Genomic DNA, 7,597 nt, shown 5'->3' with positions numbered 1-7,597 from the left:
AGCTTCATGGACATGAAGAGTCAGGGTGGCGTTCTTGTCTTTGGTAAAACACAACCAGTGCTCTGAACGCTGTGAGAGGCTCACAGGCTCATGCTATATTATGCTATAATTATGTATGTCTGCAGTTTGATGATGACAGAGGCCTCCATCACATATTCTTTATGATGCTCTAAACAAATCACCGGCTTTGCATGTTTTCAGTTTCTGCAGATTATTCCCCATTATTCCGTGCACAAGGTGCAAAGCAGGAAAAAGCAGTTTACCAACGATCTGTGGAAACCCGTTCAGTGAGGACACGACCCAACGGAACAATCGCCTCACTGTGAGCGCCGTGACACTGCGACCAGAAGGCAGAAGGTTTGTGGCTTTGCACTCCGGGTGAAGACAGCACATGTTGAATAAGAGGAAATATAAAGTGCAAATACAAACTGCAAGGTGGTGACTGCGTGGTGACTGTGTGGTGAGACTGCGTGGTGACTGTGTGGTGACCGTGTGGTGACTGCGTCGTGACTGCGTGGTCATTGCGTGATGACTGCGTGGTGACCGCGTGGTGACCGTATGGTGACCGTATGGTGACTGTGGTGACTGTGTGGTGAGACTGCGTGGTGACCGCGTGGTGACCGCGTGGTGACCGTATGGTGACCGTATGGTGACTGTGGTGACTGTGTGGTGACCACGTGGTGACCGCGTGGTGACCGCGTGGTGAGACTGCGTGGTGAATGCGTGGTGACCGCGTGGTGACTGCGTGGTGACCGCGTGGTGACCGCGTGGTGACCATGTGGTGAGACTGCGTGGTGACTGCGTGGTGACCGCGTGGTGAGACTGCGTGGTGGACCGCGTGGGACTGCGTGGTGACCGCGTGGTGACCGCGTGGTGACCATGTGGTGAGACTGCGTGGTGACTGCGTGGTGACCGCGTGGTGAGACTGCGTGGTGAGACTGCATGGTGACCGCGTGGTGAGACTGCGTGGTGAGACTGCGTGGTGACCGCGTGGTGAGACTGCGTGGTGACCGCGTGGTGACCGTGTGGTGACCGTATGGTGAGACTGCGTGGTGACCGCGTGGTGAGACTGCGTGGTGACTGCGTGGTGACCGCGTGGTGACCGTATGGTGAGACTGCGTGGTGACTGCGTGGTGACCACTGTACCATGTTCAATGTGTACAATGTTGTACCATGTTTTCTTTTGTCAAAGCTACAGGGAGCCACCACAGAGGGGTTAAAGATGTGGCTCCTGAGCCAGGTTGCAGACCCTCCATTAAATAAATACATGAACACATGAACACAGTGTCGTGTTACTGCAGGCTGGGAATGAGGAAGTGAATTTAAATGTAATCTGTAACCATTTCATGTTTTCCTGAAGAGTTGATTAATGGTTGAACTTTTTCTTCACTAATAAATGATTTGACAAATTCCGGACACAAAATAAATCTTGTTCATGAACATTAAGAAATCATTAACTGTCACATCTTCACATCATATCCTGTTTGTACAAACACTAACTTTGTAACATCAGAGAGTGGAGATGACATCAGAACCTTTCTTCTCGTCTTTGAACAGTGTTTTCAATAACATCATTGCACCTTTCTTATTCTGTATTATGTTCACCGGCCTCGTGAAAACAGATGCTGCTGCCCAAAGCTGCCTTTAACTCACGGCTTGTTCTGCCCACAGTGCTGCAGGTGGGGAGTTAGTTAGTTAGTTAGGTAGTTAGTTAGTTAGCATGGTAGCTTTGTGACACGTACCGAAGTGTCTCCACAATGTGCCGCTTTGCCGTCTCCCCGCAAATGAGATATACACACTTTTCTTTCACTGTTGTAAAACATAATTCTTCCTCCCAATTATTGTGAAAATAGTTGGTTTTCTTTTTGCTTTTCTGCCATGTTTAGTGTAAAAAACGCACCTAGCATCGTAGCTGCTCCCGCTAGCTTGTCTTAGCTTGCATTCCTACAGGGTCAGAGTTCATATATACATAAAACATTTTAGTTTTTTAAATTCTATATTCAAGATTGTCATTTTAAAGTAAAGAGTAATTCAAGTGTTATTGATTTAAAAAAACAAAACAGCAAAACAATTAAATACAAATTTTAGACGGAGCTCCATGGTGACTAGTGCTATTTTTAGAACATGCTCTGTGGGCGACCAAGTTCCCACGGGCACCACGTTGGCTGCCCCTGCCCTGGAGACACTAAACATACAACTTTCCTTTGAGTCATTTCAGAAGCAGATCTCATGAAGGACGAGTTCTTCATCTGACAACTTGATTATAGTTTCTTTTATATTGACTTTTTATTAATAAGGAATCCTTAAAGCTTCTCATGATCTGTTTCACAGAAGACATTTGACTTGTCACAGTAGGACGAACACAGGTGCAATAATAATATTAATGATGGCTGAATTCAACTTCGCTGCTTTAATTTAAGGCTCTCAGGACAGAGGGTGAGTCAGCGTTGGCAGAAGTTTCTGTGCAAAAACACAAAAACACAAAAACACGTCTACAATGAGAAAGAGATCAACTGTACGAAGAGATCCAAGAAGAAATCGGAGGAGAAGCAAGACATGGATTTGCATGGCCATTTTGCATCAGGTTTGTCGTATTTTTGCCTAAAGTCTAACTTTATATTCTGCGTTGAATAATCATCTATTGAATATTCATCATCTTTTATTTATATTATGTGTACAGCCATGTTGCAGGAAGTCGTGCTCACCGTCGTTAGTGTCTTCAGTAACACCTGTTTCCTCGTTCCTGCTACTAAAAGCTGCATTTGCACTTTACAACTTGTCCACCAGGGAGCGCTCTCTTCATATCATAACCCGGCTGCAGCCTGAGCTGCCTGCTTTTTATGAACCTTTATTCACAAAGGGGTTCTGGCCAAGACAGCAGCATAACATAAAAGAACGAGGAACAGACTTCAAGCAAAACAAGAAAAAGTTAAAACAAACAGCAAACACATTTTACAGAAAAGAAACAAACAGACTTAAAACAAACATAACAACAAAGAAATGATCAGCGTAAAGTTACAGTTAGTGGTCACATCCTTAATCCTGCTTTAATAATCTCTATATCTTTATTGTAATATCTGTCGGGTTCCATCACAACAACATCATCATTTAATCTCATCTGGTTTAAAAAATCTTTCATACTGGAGATAACACACGTGTGGACACAACGTCAATATATTGAAATAAGTGGAGTCAGCGCTCGCGTTTTGTTGTTGTTGTAAAGAGTCCATGACCTCTGGAGATGAACTGATGAGGAGGATGAGGAGGCCGAGGATGACGAGGATGATGAGGAGGACGAGGATGATGAGGATGACGAGGAGGACGAGGATGAGATGATGAGGATGATGAGGATGATGAGGATGATGAGGATGAGGAGGATGATGAGGATGATGAGGATGATGAGGAGAGGATGATGAGGATGATGAGGATGATGAGGCCGAAGAGGCTGATGAGGATGATGAGGATGATGAGGCCGAAGAGGCCGATGAGGATGATGAGGATGATGAGGATGATGAGGCCGAAGAGGCCGATGAGGATGATGAGGCCGAAGACGCGGAAGAGGCCAATGAGGCTGATGAGGATGATGAAGACAACAAGGATGATGAGGATGACGAGGATGATGAGGTTGATGAGGCCGAAGAGGATGATGAGGCTGATGAGGATGATGAGGATGATGAGGCCGAAGAGGCCAATGAGGATGATGAGGATGATGAGGCCGAAGAGGCCGATGAGGATGATGAGGATGATGAGGATGATGAGGATGATGAGGATGAGGATGATGAGGCCGAAGACGCGGAAGAGGCCAATGAGGCCGATGAGGATGATGAAGACAACAAGGATGATGAGGATGACGAGGATGATGAGGTTGATGAGGCCAAAGAGGATGATGAGGCCGATGAGGATGATGAGGATGAGGATGAGGATGACAAGGACGATGAGGATGATGAGGCTGTGGGAGGACAACTGGCGTGCGTGACTGGCCTCTGTGGAGAAGTGAGATTTATTGAGTGCACTCACAGAAAGGACAACAGTGTAAATGATGAAGCTGGTGGAGTCCTGCAGGCTGCAGTCTGACCTTGATGATCACAGATGAATCAGGATTTCCCGATTTCCCTGCAGGCCAAGATCCATATCCCATCAGTGCTGTGGAAAAGGATCATTTTAAAATCTGAATCCAGATGCAGCTCAAAAGATGCAGAGATGTCTCTTGACTTGTTGAGTCACTGGATGTGTACAAGAGATGAAATGATTTATCTTTGTTAGAGCTCTGAAGGTAAACAGTGAATATTGAGTAGAGAGATCCTGCTGATGTCACAACCTGGGGAAATTATCCTTCAATTTACAGAGAAATTATTTCAAGATGAGTTTCACCAGCTGCCATCTGTTATCATACATGTCGAGGGATTACATATTATTGTGTTTCTGTATCTGAGATTAGATTAGATTAGATTATTACCTTTAGTAAAAGCAGCAGAACTACAGAATACAGATTTATTATCAGATTACAGATATTGCTCTAGAGAAGATCACTGTTATAAATATGTATGATATAAAAACACATCAGTAGATAAACTAGGAACGATAGCACATCTATGCTGATGATACAAACTGATCATTATAAGTTGTTTGTGTTAATAATAGTCAGTCATTGCTCCGCTGATGGAATCCTGTGTGGACGGTTAAGCAGTAGATCAAATGAGAAGCAGAGACTCAGTGAAGTGATGATGTGAGTTCTTCACTGTAGCCTCCACAATAAACAGAGAACAGCAACATTCATAGAAGCTGAAGTGATAAAGCTTCTCTGCCAATCAAAACACACTCTGCTGCAGAACACAACAGATTCATCTGCCTACAGCAGCATGTGCTGTTGCCGGGGGATATTGTAATCATGTTGTAAATATGTACATCACATCTCTACATCACATCTCTACAACACATCTCTACAACACAATCTCTACATCACATCTCTACATCACATCTCTACAAACACATCTCTAAAACACACATCTCTACATCACATCTCTACAACACATCTCTACATCACACATCTCTACATCACACATCTCTACATCACATCTCTACAACACATCTCTACATCACACATCTCTACATCACATCTCTACATCACACATCTCTACATCACACATCTCTACAACACATCTCTACATCACATCTCTACAACACATCTCTACATCACATCTCTACACACATCTCTACATCACATCTCTACATCACAGATCTCTACATCACACATCTCTACATCACATCTCTACATCACATCTCTACAACACATCTCTAAACACATCTCTACATCACAATCTCTACAACACAATCTCTCACATCACATCATCTCTACATCCACTCTCTACAATCACATCTCTACAAGCACATCTCCTACACACATCTCTACAACACACAATCTCTACATCACATCTCTACATACAATCCTCTACAAACACATCTCTACAACACATCTTACAACACATCTCTACATCACATCATCCTACATCACATCTCTACACACATCTCGACAACACATCTCTACATCACATCTCTACATCACATCTCTACAACACATCTCTACATCACATCTCTACAACACATCTCTACAACACATCTCTACAACACATCTCTACATCACATCTCTACATCACATCTCTACATCACACATCTCTACATCACATCTCTACATCACACATCTCTACATCACATCTCTACATCACATCTCTACAACACATCTCTACATCACATCATCTCTACAACACATCTCTACATCACACATCTCTACAACACATCTCTACATCACATCTCTACAACACATCTCTACATCACACATCTCTACATCACATCTCTACATCACATCTCTACAACACATCTCTACATCACATCTCTACAACACATCTCTACATCACATCACACATCTCTACATCACACATCTCTACATCACATCTCTACATCACATCTCTACATCACATCTCTACAACACATCTCTACATCACATCTCTACAACACATCTCTACATCACATCTCTACAACACATCTCTACAACACATCTCTACAACACATCTCTATAACACATCTCTACATCACATCTCTACAACACATCTCTACAACACATCTCTACATCACATCTCTACATCACATCTTTACAACACATCTCTACAACACATCTCCCCCTTTGGGCTTCTCATGTTGGAAAGTCTGTATTTATGACACGAGTGTCTCCGCTGGCTTTGTGTCCAGTCTTTGTCTTTGTCTGTATAATAATATAATATATAATACAGAAGAAGTTTTCTTTGTATTCCTACTAGACCTCTGTTAGAGAAATGCTCCAGCTGGAAGATGAATGTCGAGCTGCAATAGCCCACACACACACACACACACACACACACACACACACACACACATACACACGGCTGTTATTTATTTACGCCACTGTGTGCTGCACAAATTGGAGCAGGGGGAGGATCCTGCCGTCTGCTTCTACTGCAAAAACACGGACTTACTATCAGCATCCTTTATTTAAATGTCTTGCAGTATTGTGTTGTGTCTTGCGTTGTATCTGTTGTAGTAGTAGTAATAGTTCCTTAATAAATTGAGACTGTTAATCTATTCCCCCCCTCCTCTCCACATATTTCACAACGTGTTTTACATGAAATTGAGGGCCAAACATGAGAGATTCACTTTTCCTTTGCCCCATTGTTCTCGACTAGCTTGTCTCTTGTCTGCCATGCACACACTGCAGGAGCGCCTGGTGGTGAGTCGACTTCTCCACACAGACCGGTTTGAACCAGCCTGAAGCTGAAACTAGCCGAGCTCTCAGTTCCACATACAAGCGACCGCAGTGAGCAGCGTTAAACCTCCTGAGCACAGAATGTCCAACCAGACCAGCTGATGGTCTTCCTCTTAATCTGAGCAGCTTCATGTTGTTCAGCAGCGCATGTTCCAGGATTCCTCCATTATTGACAGTTCACAGACGTGTCTTATGAAAAACATGCAGATCCTGTAACTCTGGGCTCGTCTCTGAGAGCTCGGAATCACTGAAGTCTAATAAATGTGTAATGACGGTAAATGAGAAGTGGTTTATTTCAGTACAAGTGGTGTTTTCCTCTGGGCCTCAGCAGCAGTGTAATTGTGCCACTGAACTTGTCTCAGTGTGTCGTCACGCCTCTTTAAAAGCGTTGAGTCAGCCTCATGGTTCCTGTGTGTCTGGCTGGCGTTGATAGTGAAAACGTCTTCAGGGAGGAAACAGTTCTACCTTCAACCCTCTGCCAACTGTACCAGTTGTACTTTCTTGCCGATAATTAAACTAGAGGATCAATCTGATCCGTCAGAAAGTGAACAAACATAAAGTGTTTGAATATATTTCAACACCTGAAGCCTAAAGTCACAGAGTGTCACCTCTTTACTCATTTATAAGGATCCCGTGTTCAGAATGTGTGAAGTAAAGATTCCATATTCCACATGTGATAACATTACTCATGTGTGTGAGAAGATAATAGAATGTAGAATTTAATAGATATAGAAATGGAAGTTTTTACAGCAGTTCACGAAGCTCAATTCCCATCACATCATGGAAACTCTGTGTGAACCTGTA

General features: G+C 43.4%; 1 long non-coding RNA gene across 1 annotated transcript; it reads right to left on the bottom strand.

Moving 5' to 3' along the window:
- Nucleotides 1-3,732: 3,732 nt before the first annotated feature.
- LOC115014028 (uncharacterized) lies at nucleotides 3,733-4,564 on the bottom strand. Its single transcript, XR_003832847.1, has 3 exons — nucleotides 4,457-4,564; nucleotides 4,076-4,223; nucleotides 3,733-3,983 (listed from the first exon to the last, which is right to left on the bottom strand). It is a non-coding gene; the product is annotated as an uncharacterized LOC115014028 (long non-coding RNA).
- Between the last annotated feature and the right edge of the window lie 3,033 nt (nucleotides 4,565-7,597).

The sequence above is a fragment of the Cottoperca gobio genome, chromosome 9 (genome assembly GCF_900634415.1).
Source record: "Cottoperca gobio chromosome 9, fCotGob3.1, whole genome shotgun sequence".
NCBI lineage: Eukaryota > Metazoa > Chordata > Actinopteri > Perciformes > Bovichtidae > Cottoperca > Cottoperca gobio.
This window is presented reverse-complemented; position numbering and strand designations above follow the sequence as displayed.